Raw genomic sequence first — 17,527 nt, 5'->3', positions numbered from 1 at the left:
TTGATTAAAGGTTCACATTCTTAAAGAAAAATTCAGCAGGAAGCAGAAGGCAATTCAACCACCTCCTGCTATGTATGTTCTGTCATTGGGAAAATGGCAAAGGATAATGTTAGCCTGTAATGAATTTAGACAGGCAGGGTTTATTCATTGTATCTTCCTCCTCTACTCCTAAAGCTTTACTACAGGATATTAGACAAGTGAATAACTGAGTACCCATTCCACACTGAAATGTAGTCTATCAAACATTAATACACCAATTTTTAACTCAGATTTCCTAATTGGTTTAATTCATTTTCATAGAGATACTGAGTGTCTTTTGTCAGGCAGAACAGCAGAGATTTATTAAGAATATCAGTCCTCCTGACCAGAGCATGAGACCCTGTTCTCTAGATTTTTCTCAGTGTTCCCAAGCAAGAAAAATCACCTCGTGTATCTCTATCTTTGTGGGACAAGGTGCATATCATAAAGTTTTACAGAATGCATCCTCTTTAAAGTAGTGTAAGAAACTTTTCAAAGAAATATTTTGCCCATCGTTTTTCCCTAGAAGATAACATTATTTAGATTTAAATACATTTATTTAGAAGTAATTTCTGTCATCTTCGAGTTCATCTTGTTTATAGAGGGAAATGACTGTCCCAAACATCACGCAGTTGATGCCAAAGGCCAGTGTAGAATCCCAAACCCATAACTCCTCACCCAGGGACTATTATTGTTGCTGCTGCTGCCAGAGTCATTTGTTTCCTCGGAGTTTGCGTTGTCAGCAAATACATCAAATCCAAATCAAAAATAGCAAAGTCAGAATTACTCCATTCTCGAGACTTAGAAATGGAGGTGGTATGTATTTTGCAGCCCTGGGAAATAATCCAGGACTCTTTCTGTTGCCACATTTTGCTTGATTTCTAGATAAAAACATTTAAAGAGGAAAAGAAAGTCTACCTACCTTCTTTTTCTTAAATATTGCCAACTCATCACATTCCGGTAGTCAGTGGGTGTCTTTTACTGTCAGCGAGATGGATCCCTACTCGTCCTCATGTCCACTGATTTCAATCAAATGATAGCTGAGGTGGCAGCCCTGAAACCCAAGGGTGAAAGAACTACTGCAGAAAGGATGAGTTGTCAGAGGCTCCAGAGGTTTCCAAGTAAGGAACAAATCAGCTGTACTCCCAGGAAAGATATGGATCTTACACCGTAGGCCCAAAGAATGAATGCAGTGGTGTCTTTGAATTGCGCCTTGTCTGCAAAGGAAGGAAGCATTGGAACCCACTGAGGACGTGCCATACATGGGCTCGCTAATGTATCTATATACAGTATTGGCATACATAGCACATTCCAAGGGAGTACTTGAATATTCCCAATTTCATTAGGAGTAAACCTTCTGGGTGACAAGAATACTGTCAGCATGGAAAGAAGCCAGATCTTTATTTTAATTTATTTGGGTTTACTTTATTTTAAGCAAAGTATTTCCTCGTGGGCAATTAAAGTTTTTGCTGGTTTGTGTGTGTGTGTGTGTGTGTGTGTGTGCGCGCGCGCGTGCACGCGTGCGTTTCCATTTAAGGGTATAAACATGCATATGTCAGTTTATATGGACATATTTATGTACACCTTTTTTCTATTTGTCTCACATTAAGACTGAAGAACAACAGAAGTAACTTCTGTAAATCAAGCCTGGAAACATTGCAGTGTCCTCAGCATTAGTTTAAAGAGAAAGTTTTCTCTAATCGCATTTGGAATAACTTTTGTACCACCCTGATTTCATGAATTCAGTGAATTTTGTTGGCAGATTTCGCTGGCAACTTGCTTGGCAAAATGGCAAAACACATAGTTAGACTAGATCATCTTTGTAATGAGTTCACTCATGACAGAGTTTTAATTAGACAAAGATCTGTTCAAAGCAAATATAAATGAACACTTGTTTAATTGAGATAGTTATAGTAATAATAGTAGTAATATAATTTATTGAGTAATTTCTATATGGGAAGCCCTAAATTACCTGCATTAAACAATCCTGTGAAGCAGGCTGCGATTAGCTCCATCTTATAACTGAGGAAACTTAAGTTTGGGGGAAGTAAGTAACTTGCTAGGGAGTTTCAGCCTCGGAAGTACACCCAAAGCCCATTATCTCAGTCACCTCCCCAGAGTCTGAGAAAGTGCAATCTCTGTCTAGGTAGACGGCTATAAAAGACTCCTGGAGAAGGCAGGTACTGAAAATGTTGCTGGAAGGAGAAGACTGTAGAGTCGAAAATTCCCAAGACTCCTGGAAGGAACCTCTAATGGTCATTCGTCTCCCCTGTAGAGAGACTGGCATAGTCATCATTCATAAATAAATGAGTATGACTCTCTCAGTCGTAAGCAGGACTCCACAATAGGGACCTGTGCACTGTTTGGGGCTAGCCTATACCTGTTTCACTACAAACAGCACACCTAGTATATTCCTCAGATATAATTTAATATCATCACTCCTCTTTTCATTCTTTATTCTTGAAGAGTTTTATTTTATGCAACTACCGTGTTTCCCCCAAAATAAGACCTAACCGGACAATCAGCTCTAATGCATCTTTTGGAGCAAAAATTAATATAAGACCCCATATTATGTTATGTTATGTTATATTATGTTATATTATATTATATTATTATATTATATTATGTTATTTTATATTACATCATATTATACCCAGTCTTGTATTATAGTAAAATAAGACCGGGTCTTATATTAATTTTTGTTTCAAAAGATGCATTAGAGCTGATTGTCCAGCAAGGTATTATTTTCAAAAAAACACGGTGTTTAGATGTGGAAAGTCATTTTTTGTTTGTTTCACTTCTGAACCTGAATACCCAGGTTCAAGGAAAAGCGGTATGCACTATGGGATACAGGGATTTTGAAATTCTGTTCTGTCTCAGAATTATACAGCCATATTGTAGAGTATCAAGAGGGCTAAGACTAGGGGAAAAGCAACCACAGTAAGATTGTCTCAAATTAATTAGCTCAAAATGCAAAGCCTTAAGAGGAAGTGAGGAGGCCACGTGGCTTCTGTGGCTCCCGGAGACCCTGAAAGCCACTTGAGAGTTACCCTGTCCACAGGCTCTTCTGCTAGGTTGAAGAAGCTCAGTTATTACTACATAATCCAAGAAGTGATTACCCACATAACTGATATGTCACATCAGGGCCTTACAGACATCATTCTGTCTTTGAGATTCTTGGCTCTAACCGTAACATCAGCATTCTCATCCCGGAAGCAAAAGCAAGGAGTACTGAGCTATTAGCCGTATGACTCCAACATGCAGACAACTGGAAAAGTAGCTTTGTCTACCAAGCTATTGGGAAAGATCCCAGAGTACACTGAAGAAAGTCTATATTTTCTGGAACAAGCAAAATAGATGTCTTTCACTGGGGTATTTTTTCAGCCTTATTCCCCATGGAAGAAAAGAAAACAAGGAGATAAAAAATTACCCAACCTATGGGATTCACCTCTCCAATTTTTTGTTAAAATGCTTTGGGGAAAAGTTTTAATTACTTGATTTGCTAAATGAGTGGTAAGCCCACTCTCCCTCTTTATTCTGGATGTAACAAATAAAGCAATCTTCTCTTTGGAAACCAAACCAGTGTAATAGGTTAAAGACTCAAGTCACAATCACCATATGATGGAATGTTCAAGCTATTTCGCTTCTCAGAAGGAGCTCATTATCTGCACTCTTACAGACAGAATAAAAGGCAACATAAAGCTCAGTGGCCATAGTCCTTGGAGGAAGAGATTAATTCCGTGTTGGATTGTTCCCACCAGCCGTAATAGAGACAATAATTAGGACTTTATATTTTAGCCACTGTGACAGGCTGACAACTGAGGGAAGCTACTATGAAGACCAGCATAAAGTTCAAACTTTCTTCAGGCATCAAAATACTAGGAGGCATCTGTGCATTTTAGATGATTGCATAGTGAGGCCACAGAGCAGATGAGCCCTGACGTAGCAGTAGTGCCAAGTGTTAAGAGCAGGGGTTTGGAATCCGACTGCCTTTCTCAAGGCCTTCCTCTGTCACTAACTAGTGGTGCCCATGCTTCTGAGCTTCAGCTCCTTCATCAGTAAGATAGGGCCTTATAGTACCTATTGTGTAGGTTTCCTGCAGGGATTAAATGAAAGAATACTTGTAAAGCATTTAGTAAAGTACTTGGCACATAGCAAGTTGTTTGTAAAGATTAATTACTATTACTAATGTTGCTACAGACATTCTAACATTGACCTCTTCTGCTGTTCGCCATCATGATTAGCATGATTAGGTATGATATTTGGTGGTGGTAAATCTTTATTATGTGTCAACACTGTCATAGGTTGACACAAAGACAAATGAGACATCTAAAATGCGACTCTCAAAACTTGGGGGATTAATGGGAGAAGAATATATGTAACAGAGAGATGAAGAGAAGGAGGATAGGAGAGTAGATAAGAGCCACGTTCTGGAATTTGTTTTTAAGGCTTTGTGCTTTTTGAAAAAGTTACCTAACAACTCTAGATTAGAAATACTAATATCGTTTAACTTCCAAAAATGTGGGCAGAATTACGTAATATAACCTATGTAAAATAGCTGGCACACAGTAGGTACCCATTAAATGATAGCTGTTGTTGCAGTTGTGGTTATTACTATAGTTACCAAGGTATTTATAGTGGTCAAAATCAATTGGGTATGGGCCGGGTGTCATGTATTATGCATATGTTGTGTTTTCTAATCTCCAAATAATCCCATCTGCTAGATAACTAATATCATTCCATTTTTAAAGAAGAGGAAACTGACGCCTAAACAAATTCAGTAACTTGTTCAAAGCAGCACCGCTGTAAGTGTCTAATCTGGGACTAGAATCCCAGTCTGTTTGACTCCCAAGCCCCTGCCCTTTGTATTCTAACAGGTTTAATGCAGAGAAATGACCAAGTGCATGGACTGGGAGGTAGCAGACATGGACATACTCAGAAGTTTCATAAGACTAATAATGGCTTCACGCAATTCTTCATTTTGACTACCTAAAATTAGGAATGTCTGTGTAGTGTTCCAAAAGGAATCTTGAGAAAATGCCAGTAGCTCTAACTTACATGTGATGAAACAGGGCCATTGTACTCAGGTGAATCGCTGAACGTTTAATTCAACCATGTGTCGATGCACCCAATCAACTACTGAGTGAGCAGCTCATGTTGCTCTAGGTGAGGGGTGGGGGTTACAGGAGTGACTAAGCCAGACATTGTCCCCATCTCAGAAGCTTGTACTTAGTGAAGGAAGCATATAAACCACCAGCAAACAGGATATTTAATAGTCAATACGAGGCCTGAAAATCATGATGAATTCTATGAAATAAACTAAACAGAGTGAATGATCTGGTCAAGAGTGACTAGAAGAGAGAGGTGGAGTCCTGCGTTAGGAGGTGACATCTGAACCTACATGTTGTTTCTGAAGACTGACAGCAGTGATCTGAGTGTTCTAGTGAGAAGGGACAGAAGTGCAGTGGTCCTCAGGCCAGAACAAGCTCACGTGCTCACAGGAAGCACGTTAAGTGACACTGCTTTACCCAGAACTTTCTCTTCCCTCTCTTCCACTTTATTGTGTTTTATGTTCTTTATCACTAAATGCATTTTTCATTTGTTTGCCACTCGTTGGCTTCTCTCCACTAGACTGTGAGCTCCATGCAAGCAGAGGCCTCTGTTTTATTCCGCACTGTATCCCAGCATCTTGACCAGAATCTGTTCCAGAAGAATCAATGACAAAATATTCATTGAATGTATATATATATATGAGCGACTAATTGTGGTTTATCCCCAGCACTTCGTATTTTATCTGTCCAACTACCTGACTCTCTTTAATCAGTTGAATGGGATCTGTAGGGTTTCTCTCAAATTGATTTATCATTCTGTCTCAATGAAGGAATATCATGCGAAAATCACATCTAACATTTTCAAACAATGGATTTGCATATTGAGGTAAATTTGGAGTAGAAAGAGAAGCATAAAATCAAATTGATATCATTTAGAACCCAGTTATCAAAGATTTGTTATGTTTCAATGAGGTGAAAAAATATGATTCTCCTACAGGCTAGTGAATTTCTCTTTATTAGTGGGGGAACTACTGTGTTTCCCTGAAAATAAGACCTAGCCGGACAATCAGCTCGAATGCATCTTTTGGTGCAAAAATTAACATAAGATCCAATCTTGTTTTACTATAATACAAGATCAGGTTCTTATATTAATTTTTGCTCCAAAAGACGCATTAGATTGTCCGGTGAGGTCTTATTTTCAGGAAAACAGGGTATATTAGCAGAGAGACTGTACTTGAGGTGATACCAACTTCAACAGATGGCTTTTTGGAAAAAAAGACAGGGTCAGCAATTGTCATCAATTCAGCTTCTCAAATTGTGATTTCAATACAAATATGAGTTGACTGTAGAAATTTCCATTGGCATTATGTTTTCTTATGTTACCTTATCATTTGCAATCAGTGTGGTATTTTAAAAGACAGAGATGTGAAGTTACAGAGAATTGTATCAAGGTGGAATTTAGGTGACCCATATTAGCCTTCTACCACAGAAGGAATCAGTAAGAAAACACTTTTTAATGAGCGCTAGTGCTTCTCAGGTACACACTTCAGAAAATGTATTACCATTGAGTTCAAGGAGGATGTTCTCTTTTATTCATGATAATCAAATGTTTTATCACTAAAAATGTGTATAACTTCTCATTGACTACAGAGCAGATATCACATTCTTGGCTTAGCATAGAGTATGTCTGTGTTATTATTCTATCTTGTCTATAATTCAGAGTGTATGTGTGTGTGCGTACACATGCATGCACACATATGTGTGTTCCCTATGTGATAACAGATAAGGCCGGCTGTGAGAAGAGTAGAAGGTTGACTACTGTGTGGTGAAAAGAATGACTTACATTTGCTCAGAACAATATTTTCCCCAAATCATAAGTATGTTAGTCCATTTGGCTAGAATCATGGGTTGATTTTTCCTTTGAGAAGTTAGATATAAAGAACACAATGGTCAGTCTTACGTCCATGTAAAAGCAGCTCATAGCATGATCATGATTAAAACTTCCTCCAATCCCAACTGGCTCATTCTTAGCTGATTTAGTAGGTGACTGAATTATATATTTCACTGTTACACTAATGTTATTTACTAAGGGTTAATCCATGGAGCCTTTTTACATCTCTACACACTCAGTCATCGCCTTCTGATTGGGGGATGAGGCAAACCATAGGACCAGTTTTTATGTGATCATTAGTGGAGTTACATTCAAGGAGGAAAAGTCCATGTCCGACACTGCATGGGTGGCTAGGGGCTGGGTAGGGATATGCATTAAAAGAACAGAAGGGAAAATCAACACAGGAGTGAAAATGAACTTCTAAATTGCAGGCATAAGAAAAACAGTGTTTTACTCTGAGAAGCCAGGTTCCAAATAATAGGGATTATCAGACATTTCAATTTGAGGAAATTTAAGATTCTGAAATCACCTGAAAGGCTGAATTTAGTCTGTCACTGGATAGGTTTTGGTTTTAATGTTTATTTTATTGCAAAAATCTGGGGCATCTCAGACAAGGAACACATTATTACCCTATGCTACTTTTCCTTTCTTTGTGATTTTTCTCTTTTTAACTAATGCTGAGACTTCTGTTTGCTTCCATCGTGAGTGGGACACGTAGATCAATTTTTTCTCTTGTAGTATTTTTAAATTGTACAAAATCAAGTTACCATCATTCAGTGGCAGCCTTCTTTAATTTCAAAAAGCTACTTTGTCCTTGCAGATTTTCACTTTTCATAGGTATAGATATAAAAGAATGTAAAATATACCTGGATCCAAGTTTACAAGGGAATTCCCTCAGTTGCTGCCTGCTAAGATCTGGTAGGCAGTGGGGGAAGGGTAGGGAAGGGCTTAATTCTCTATTCCAGGTGCTGTCAGCTACTGCAGACATAGTTTTGTTCAGGAGAATGTCAGGGTAAGGGCTTACCAATGTCGACAACCTACACTTCAAACCAGACACTGAACATGAATGTTTTCTTTACGTGAGCCGTGACCTTTCTGTGCTTTAAAATATGGCTTCCAATTTCTCATTTCTTTCCCCCACTGCTCTGTGGTAGAGAGAACAGACTGAATCGAGAGGGATTTGGGTACACCAGACTTCTTGACTTCTCTTGGTAGCACCATCTGCATGAACAGATGGGAAACATATCACAGGGCTAGAGGGGGACTCCAAGATCAAAAAAACAAAAACAAAAGAAGAGAGAAATGAAAAAGGAATGTGATGGCAGGGTAGAACAGATGAGTGCCAGTGGCTGGGAATTCTTTGCCATCTGATCCAGGTAATGGTCATGGTGTCTGCCACCCATGGAATCCAAGGGTCCCCATGACAGTGATTCCTGCAGGCAGATTGCTTAGACTGAGAATGTGCATACACCTCTTTTTCTGTCTGCTGATGGGAGCTCTCCAGTACTGTTAGTTAACATTCCCCCGCGTGGACAGTAAAGTCCAGTTCTCATTAAGCTTTTCCTGTGGCTACTGGCCACGAAATGGCTACCTCAGTGTTCTGGTGGTAGGAGATTCTATGCAAGATTGGATGTATCATTGTGAATACAAAGCATATGCTTTTGCTCGTGATGTTTGATTTATTTCCTTATTTCTTTTTCCATTCTCTCATATAATCATTCATTTTAATTCACATTTGCTGAGTAGTCATTTGGGGCCAGGTGCACTATACTAAATGCTTTACATGCTTTAACTCCAAGAAGTAGGTATTTTTATACAAGGGGACAGTGAACCACAGAAATGTTAAGTAACCTACGTAAAGTCATACAGCTGGTAATGGCAGAGCTGAATATTGGATCCAAGTCTATTTGACTTCTGAAATTATAACAATTACTCTGCATTGCACCTTTTACCTCTCTCTAAAAATATTACTTATTATAATTTACCAAAAAATTAGTCTTCACATTTAAAGATAGACAAGATGTGAATGATTTGCTTGTTTATCTATTGCTCATTTGTTATAGGAAAAAAATCATAAATTTAAATTCCAGCCACAAATCTGAATGCCTCAGATTTCACTGGACCACTCTTGCCTCCTTTGTAAAGTGGTTATAATTATAATAATAATAATTTTATATATATAAAATTTACATATAATATAAGTGTGTGTGTGTGTGTGTGAGTGAGTGTTTGTGGAGGGGACATAACATGTAAACTGAGACCTGAGTGAAGATATAGCGTTAACCAGGTGAAATAGAATGTGGGAAGAGCAGAGGGAAGTGGATTCCAGGTAGAGGGAACAGCATGTGTGAACAATGAAAGTAAAGGAAGAAAGCTAAGTAAAAGAATTTCAGAATGGCTGGAGCATGGACTCTGAGGTGGGGAACTATAAGAAACAAGGTGCGTTGGAAGGGAAAGAAGGGCCTTTTGTTGGTAAGATTTGGGAGTTTGGACTTTAGGATTAGGGAGCCCCTTTTCAAGTGAGTGCGTGATCCAGTGTGCATTGCATTTACTCGTCCATTTTATGACCCAGAGTACAATTTAAAGTCTTTGAGTTCTTAGAACTTGACTACAAATAGCATTTATCATTGCACTGAAAATCTTCTGAAATGTTGGTTAGGAAATATCAGTTGATAAAATTATATATATACACATATATATGTATATGTGTGTGTGTGTGTATATATGTATATGTATATATATATATATGCATTTTTACAGTATAATACTAAATTTTTCTCATTTCAAAGGGAAATCTGAGTGTACTTCCTGCCTAAATCAACAATACATTTCCCTGATATTTAGTAAAGTCTTGCATTGGGAATCTTTATTTCAAAATAACATGCTACAGTTTAAACATGCAGGAAAAGATGTTTGAGATGGGTCAGTAATATTTTCATCATAATCAGTAAATATCAAGGAATTAGATTACTGGCATAAGTTCTTAGAAAATCTATAACATTTTGTAGAAAATATAACTTTAGCATAAAGGACTGACAAATATATGAATGATAACTTTATCTAAGTATATAGAAAGGTAAATAAATTATCGTTTTATGAATACTTTTTTCAATATTTAAATATTGACAGAGAAACATTCTGCAAGGTTCTTCTGATTGTAAATAATCTATAAATATGCCAAGAATGTATTTTTAGGAATGATTTTAATAAAGTCAAGAAATGTTTAGTTGATTAATAATCAGAAATTGACGGCAAGAGGGCCATTAGGAAAAATAATAGTGAGCACAATGCTTACGGTTTTCTTGTGGCCAAAGGTGACATTTGCCAAAGAATTGCTGGAAACTGCATAAATTGGTGAAAATGATTTTTGTTTCAACACCTTGGGTGTTGAACTCTTTTTTAAATATATGTATATATCCATGGATGGAGAAACATTTGATGTTTTCACTGAAGAACTTCTTAACACACAATACATGTTATAAGTTATATGTATATTGTTTCTTATTTTCCAGCTTTCCTGTGCATCTTCCCTCCAAATTACTCCACATATAAAACAAAACTGTCCAGGGAGTCCCTCTAAGGACATTTTATTAGAGCACTTGGCACATAATGCCAGAGGATTTTGCTATCCCCATTCCCAAAAAGTAGAAGCATAAATCTCAAAAGTAAAGTTGAACAAAAAAAGCTAACACAAAATAGAGCATAGTGTAATATTCCTTTTAAATGAAGTTCAAAAACAGATGAAGCTTATCTAAGTTAAGAGAAGTAGAGAATGGTTACCTTGGGGAGGGGTAGCGACTGGAACAACCCTGAGGAGGGCTTCTGAGGTGCTGGAAATAATCCATATCTTCATCTGGGTGCTGTTCTCCCCCAAAATTCATCAAGTTATACACTTAAGAGTTGAGCACTTTTCTGGACATCTGTTTCAATAAAAAGTTCTAAAGGCAAAGTCTTTCAATAAAGAGTTAAAAAGTATGTACCCTTTTGTAGATTTGGTGACACGTGGCCAAACTGGCCTCTAGAGAGCATGTGTGTGACTCTCAGAATTGTAAGAGTACAAGTATGCCGTCTCTGTGAGATCTCTCACCTTTTTACCTTATTTATTATTCATTGCACTGATAACCCATAAATATGTGTGTTTGACTTGCAGAAGAGTCATTTCACTAAAAAAAAATGGAATAAGCTCTCCAGACAAACAGAAATAAATTGTGTTTGTTTAATTCCAACGTACTCTTATGTTCGTATAAAAAAGAGCAAAAAACAGACCAATATATGTGAAAGCTGCTGATGACTTTGGTCTTGCACAATTTGTATCTATGAGTCAGGGCCATGAACTCAGATGTCCACTGGGGCTGTGGCTGGGGCTGGGTGGACTAGTGAGGGAAGTGAATCGGAAAAGGTGTTATAGGGAAGGATGGAAAGGTATCACAGGGAAACTGGGCCATGCATGTCCTGGTTATGTCCTGGTTTATGTCATTCAGACTCACATTTTTAAAGCTGTGTGCTGACCAGTTGTTGGTCAAATTTAGCCTTTTGTCCAATAGTTTAGCCCATACAAAGTTTTAGTCTCTTATAACATGTTCCCTTATTGGAGCACATGGCCCAGTTCTTCAGACAGATAAAGCATTCCCAACATTTTTATTGAACATTTGATGATCAATGAACACCAGTCTTATAGATGGTACTAGTTCAACATCTATTTAAATCAAAAGTTACACGAATTATACTTTAAATGTATAATAAAATTATATTTTCCAGAGTTGAGAGCACTGAGCATCCACCTTAGGTAGTCTTAGGTAGTTATTTTCAAATGAATCTGAGGATGGAAGTGCTATATTTCTCATTGCTCTGTATCACTTCTTTTAGACCCCATTATCAAATAAAGAGGCATGAAGATTGTGCAGAGGAAATCTAGAATCTACTCTTTATTGTTAAGGGGTTTGCCTACATAGTGTTTGTAGGATACTTTACTAGCTGCTTGACAGACACAAAAGGTATGCTGACAGGGTGTATACTTAAGGTGCTCCCTGTTGTCATGGAGACTACTGTTGGATGGAGCTTTCCTGCCAGTTATGTAGAAGAAAGATCTAAACACAAATTTGCTGTTCCAGACCTGACATGAGTCATACAGCATTTAGTATAAAACTCATCACGCTATCCATTTGTCCAAAGCATCAATTGAAGTATTTTGCAATAGTATTTTTAATTGCTCCCATCTTTCTTAAAAAATATTCTATCATTTTCCTCTTGACCTCATTCAGAGTCTTAAAATATACCGTAGTAGTGATGATAAGAGCCGTTACCATGTATTGAACACTCAGGATTTGCAAGTGATCGAATGCTTCACAGACATCATTTTAAGTGACTTCTCACCAGCACCGCTATAAAAATAGACATTTTCCCCCACATATTACAGAAAAGGAAACTGAGAGTTAGAGGAATTATTAATATTCCCAGTGCCACAAAGCTGGAAATGCCAGGTCCTGATTTAAATTCAAGACTGGTTCCAAATATAAGCCCACCTCTTTTCTAAAAATGCTAATTTTTTGTCTTTTGGAGTCACAGTTGTAAATCTAGAACTCTTCTGTTCTATTGCAAGTCTTGCTGCTTCCCCAACTCATCAATTTTATTTGAAAATTTATAGTAGTTCAGCTTATTTACTCTAACTGTGCAAACTAACTTTAATTCACAGTTCTTCTATATTGCATTATAGAAGCAATTGATCTTAATAACAATATGATGTGTAACCCATCCTTACCTATTTCTGCTTTAATATGGCTGAATTTTTCACCAACCTATATTATGTGAATGGCAAAGCACTTTATTAGTGCTTTAATTGGCTCTTATCATTGCTGAGTTTTAAATTACACTTCCCAGGGAAGTTGACCATAAATGCTCATATCAGAACATTTGTTTCTATTCCTTAAATCGTCTTTCCTTTCCTGTCTTCCTTGAAGTTGTGATAGCATGTCATCAGGTTATCCAGTTTCATGTCATTCTCCAGCAACTCTGTATGTTTATCATTATTTCCCTTTTAAAGACAAGCAAACTGACCTCCTCAAGGTACCTAAGAAACGGGAAACACTAGTGTTTGTCCCCACGTCTGAATGAATGAGTGACTCCCAATATAGGTTCTTTCCTCTCCACTGCACAGAAACCAAGAAAAGAGAACTAACAATCACACTTGCTTTTTAAAATCTTAATTTGACCTGCCTTCATCTACTACATAACTTCGAGGCTCTGATGAAAGATAATTTAAAACTTGAAGCTATATATTAGTAAAATGAAGGCTGTACTGAAACCTCACAGATGCCCAGTCTCCGGGCACGTGCTCACACGGTCCCACACTGACAGGAAAGGAGCCTTGGCCTCCAGTGAGTTTTGGTCGAACCTTGGATACACTTACCGTTGGTTCAGAGCCCAGCTCACTCTGTGTCCGACTTGCTTCCCTCATTTACAAAATTACAGATTATTGCAAGCGCAGTCTACCATCAGCCCTCGGGACAGATGCAATTCATGGAAGTATTTTATTTGACCAACAAGGTACTTTTAAAAATTAAGACATTTCATTTTTAAATGTATATTCCCTAATCATATTTTTAAAGCATCTAATCATCAGAAACCCAGGGTTTTACTTCCCACATGGCAAACATCAGCTAAGCTGAGAAATAATAACTTGTTCAGACAGGGTATGTTTTCTCCAGTTCACCTGTCCCCTGTTACCCCGTATTGTCCTATGTCGAAGCTACGCCACACACTACAGAGGTTATAAACTTGACTCTCTAGGCATCTGAGTTTGTGACTGTTCGATTAGATTTAAGTATCTTATAATGTTAGCACTCTGTTTCATGTTATGTCATACCGCACTTGGCAGTTTTCAGTAGATTAAAGTATGAACTAGTTGCTTAGAACTTAAGGTCAACTGCTGTTTGCCTTCATCTAGCCTTTCACCAGGTATAAATCTCAACTCAAGGTGCTTTGTCCATTTTACCCCTGTGACTGGCTGTGAGTATGTGCTCATGCCACGCCACGCTAACTGGAAAATCCCTCCCAGCTACACTCGCAAAATCATGTCCATCCTTCATCACTGAGCTGATAGCTCATTTTCTCTCAATGATTGCTTCAGCTCCCAATCATCTTCTTTATTGGAGTTATTATAACACAAAGAATTTATATTTAACACATATGCCTAAAATAAATATAACTAAAAATAAATATATTTATAGCTGAAGTTTGCAGGAATGTTTATTTCATGCTAAACAATTGTATGTATTGTTTCAGTCCCTCCATCCATACGGAGAGGTAGGTGCCCTTACTGTTTTCATGTTGTCATTACCGCGGCTCACAGAGGTTAAATAGGTATCCACGGTTACACAGCTAGTATCTTCCTAGATCAGTTTATCTTATATCTGGGCTTTGATTGTAAGGTCTGTAAGGCCCAAGACCACATCTTGATAATGTTATAGAATATTTTCTCCAGGGCTGAGCAAACACCATGCAGAATGTAGGCCGTCTATGGCTAGACCAATACTGGTCAACTGCCTTATTTCGTTCAGGTATATTACAACTCAGGGGCTTAATACCATTCTCAAAGTCACCTTCCAAGTCATGATAAACTTGCTAATTTTACGTTTTGAAATTTACACATTTTCCAACTCAAAATCCTTACATTCTCTTTAACTCCCTAGTGGTAGGTTAAGAATTAGCAGCCATTAATCTGTTGCATTGTATTTCTCTTTGGGATGGCAAATGTTTGGTAAGTATTAGTCTATTGTTTTCTTGTCAGGAAAAGACAGTCACATATGCTTTCAGGTAGGGGTAAGGAACTGTGTAAGACAAGGAGGCTGTTGAGAAAGCGAATACAAAATCAGATGTGTTACAGTGATACAATACACCTTAATCACTTAAAAATCATTGCTCTAGAAATAATTATTCATTACCAGCATTATAATGTTACACCACCACCAATGCCTTAACTAATGTGAACTCTGAGCGTGAAAATTATAACCACATGTAACGTTGCATCCAAGTGCTCTGAGGATTGTCTTTAATGTTTTTGTTAATAATTACCCAACAGAAATATATCTTTACCTTCGCGCTTTTTGTCATTAAGCATGCGTTGAAATACTTTTATGTTTATAAGCTCTATTACAACTCTTTATTTATTTAATTGCATGTAACAAGTCCTCTGGTTATTGTGTATTTTATTAAGCTTAAATCCGTCACAAGCCAAATTAGCAAAGGTATGCTGAGGCTGCAAAGGCTTTAGGCTTTTGCTTCAATTGCTGAAAATGAAAGATAGAGGCTGCTTTAGTGAACCCAAAAGTACAGACTGTCACTGACACCATTCCTGTGCCATGATCAGCCCCTGCCTTCATCACCCTGACAGATGAGCCTGTTCTTTACACATCGGCTCCACAAAGGGAAATCTACCATCTACCCTAGGGAACCATTTCATTATTTTACAGCCTTTATCAGCCGAGTCATCTTTCTGATTAACCTAAATCCTCTATGTCCTTCATGTTAGAATTTATGACCATAGCTTCCTGTTTGGTCCACAGCAGAAAATGTGAACAGCCAATCATCACTCCCTTGAGCCCTCCATATAAATAGAGTCTGTTATTAAATCAATCCGTCGGCTCTCTCTTTTCCAGCTAGCACAGCAGAGTTCATCCAGCCATTCGTTAAACAATTAACTGGGTTTTATACTCAGTAACATTTTACTGAATTGTGAAGACATTTTGCCATATTTTTAATTTTTTTCTAGAGAGGGAAACAGAGATGGAGAGACCAGGATGTTAAGCTGGAGAAAATATTTTCAGTGCAGCCATTCTTTAACCTGGTTGTCCATCCTCTCATTCCTCTAGCCCTGCTCCCATATCCAGCTTAGATGAAATGAAATTGTTCATAGAAACACAGTGTTACACACCTTTTCCCTTCTGATATCTTCTGTTATCGATTGTCATTTTTCATCCAGGAATTGGGTACGCTTGTTTTCATCCTTGTCTTTTTGTGATGTGTTACAATAATATCTTAGTGACCTTTTTTGTAAGTTGTCATTTTCAACATGTGTTTATGATGTTTTTTTTTTTTTTGGTCAACTTTTTCTGTTTCTTTGAAAACTTTATGTAAAATGAGCTGCAATATTTTTTACTGTTATGACTAATTTTATTCTGCTTTAATTCTTAGTCACCTAAGCTTCTTACTCAGTGTGCTTTCATGTGGGTATAAAAAATAGTTTTTTTTTTTTTTTTTTTTCTTTCCTCTGTGTTTTCAAACAACCCAGAATTACAGGTGTGTTCTGGGTGAAACTTTTTAAATACATTTTTCTTTCCAGTTTAGCTTCTAAATTTTTTGTTTTAATCAGTCTTCGGTTGTGAGAAACTCTCTGAATTTCAGTGTTTAGTTACTCTGACCCACAGGGACACATCCCTCTACTCATTTTGAAACTCCATCCTAAGCAACTAAAAGCTCCTGAAGAGATGAAATTGTTTCCACACGTCAAAACAAAGGTAGTCTCTTTACTTTCTGCTGAGATTCTCAAGGTCATGTTTCACAGAACTCAGAATAAATAATGATCCAGAGGTCAACAGGACCTTTTACATTATAACAGATCCTCTTTATGTGCTGTCCCAGAGTCACCCAGTAAGAGGCAGAATTAAGGCCAAGAGCACTCGCCCCAACGACTCTGTTTTTGATCTCTATGCCCGTGTATACGAGAGTCTTACATTAGTTTACCAGACACCGTGCTTGCCACTCTTCACTATTGCATGTCATGTGGGGATGAATATCCTTATATATGCTTCCTGTCCTCTTCTTTGATTGTTTCCCATGATAAACCCCTAAAAGTAAGATTACTAGCCAGTATGTCAAACTTTCTGATACCCAAATTACCTTTTATAGAGGTTGAACCAATTTATATTCTTACCAGCAATTATGCAAACCCATTTTATTTGTATCCTCACCACTTATTACATTTTTTAAAAATGACCATTTGCTAGGCATAAAATGGTAGCCTGTTGTGCCCATGAAAAATATAGGGCATGTCCTCAGCATATACAATATGTCAAAATCAATTCTGGATGGATTTAAGAATTACTGTAAAATTTGAAACATGACAGAAATATAGTGAAATCATTATCTCATCTCAAGATGGAGAAGGATTGTCTAGACATATAGCATTTTAAGAAGTAAAATTGTAAATGACTGATAAGCTTTGATGACAACAAAATAACATCAAAAACTCTAATGAATCACTAAGTAAAAGAGAAACACTCCCTAGACAAAAAACTGCCAACTACCTGAATTAACAATTTATAATTAAAGAAATTGAAACTTCTGTTAAATATAGAAAAGCTTTCTGGTAATCATAGCTTTCCAAAGATGGAATACATTCCTTTTAGAAAGAGTTCCAAGTCACTGGAGAGATTCAAGTTAGAACAATGATTGTAGAGATCTTACTGGAAGGAATTCAATCATCAGAAAGAAATTTGTGTATAAATGACATAGATGTATATCATTTAATCATCTTTTCTACCTTAAGAATGTATAATCAAATGATGACATT

At 37.3% G+C, this 17,527-nt stretch overlaps 1 protein-coding gene across 3 annotated transcripts in view; it reads left to right on the top strand.

Annotated features, from left to right (window-relative positions):
- GABRB2 (gamma-aminobutyric acid type A receptor subunit beta2) overlaps positions 1-17,527 on the top strand; it is a 210,023-nt gene that overhangs the window by 72,570 nt on the left and 119,926 nt on the right. The gene's annotated exons all lie outside the window — the stretch shown is intronic.

The sequence above is a fragment of the Rhinolophus ferrumequinum genome, chromosome 24 (genome assembly GCF_004115265.2).
Source record: "Rhinolophus ferrumequinum isolate MPI-CBG mRhiFer1 chromosome 24, mRhiFer1_v1.p, whole genome shotgun sequence".
In the NCBI taxonomy this organism is placed as follows: Eukaryota; Metazoa; Chordata; class Mammalia; order Chiroptera; family Rhinolophidae; genus Rhinolophus; species Rhinolophus ferrumequinum.
Note: the sequence above shows the minus strand (reverse complement) of the source record. Positions and strands in the feature narration are given on the sequence as shown.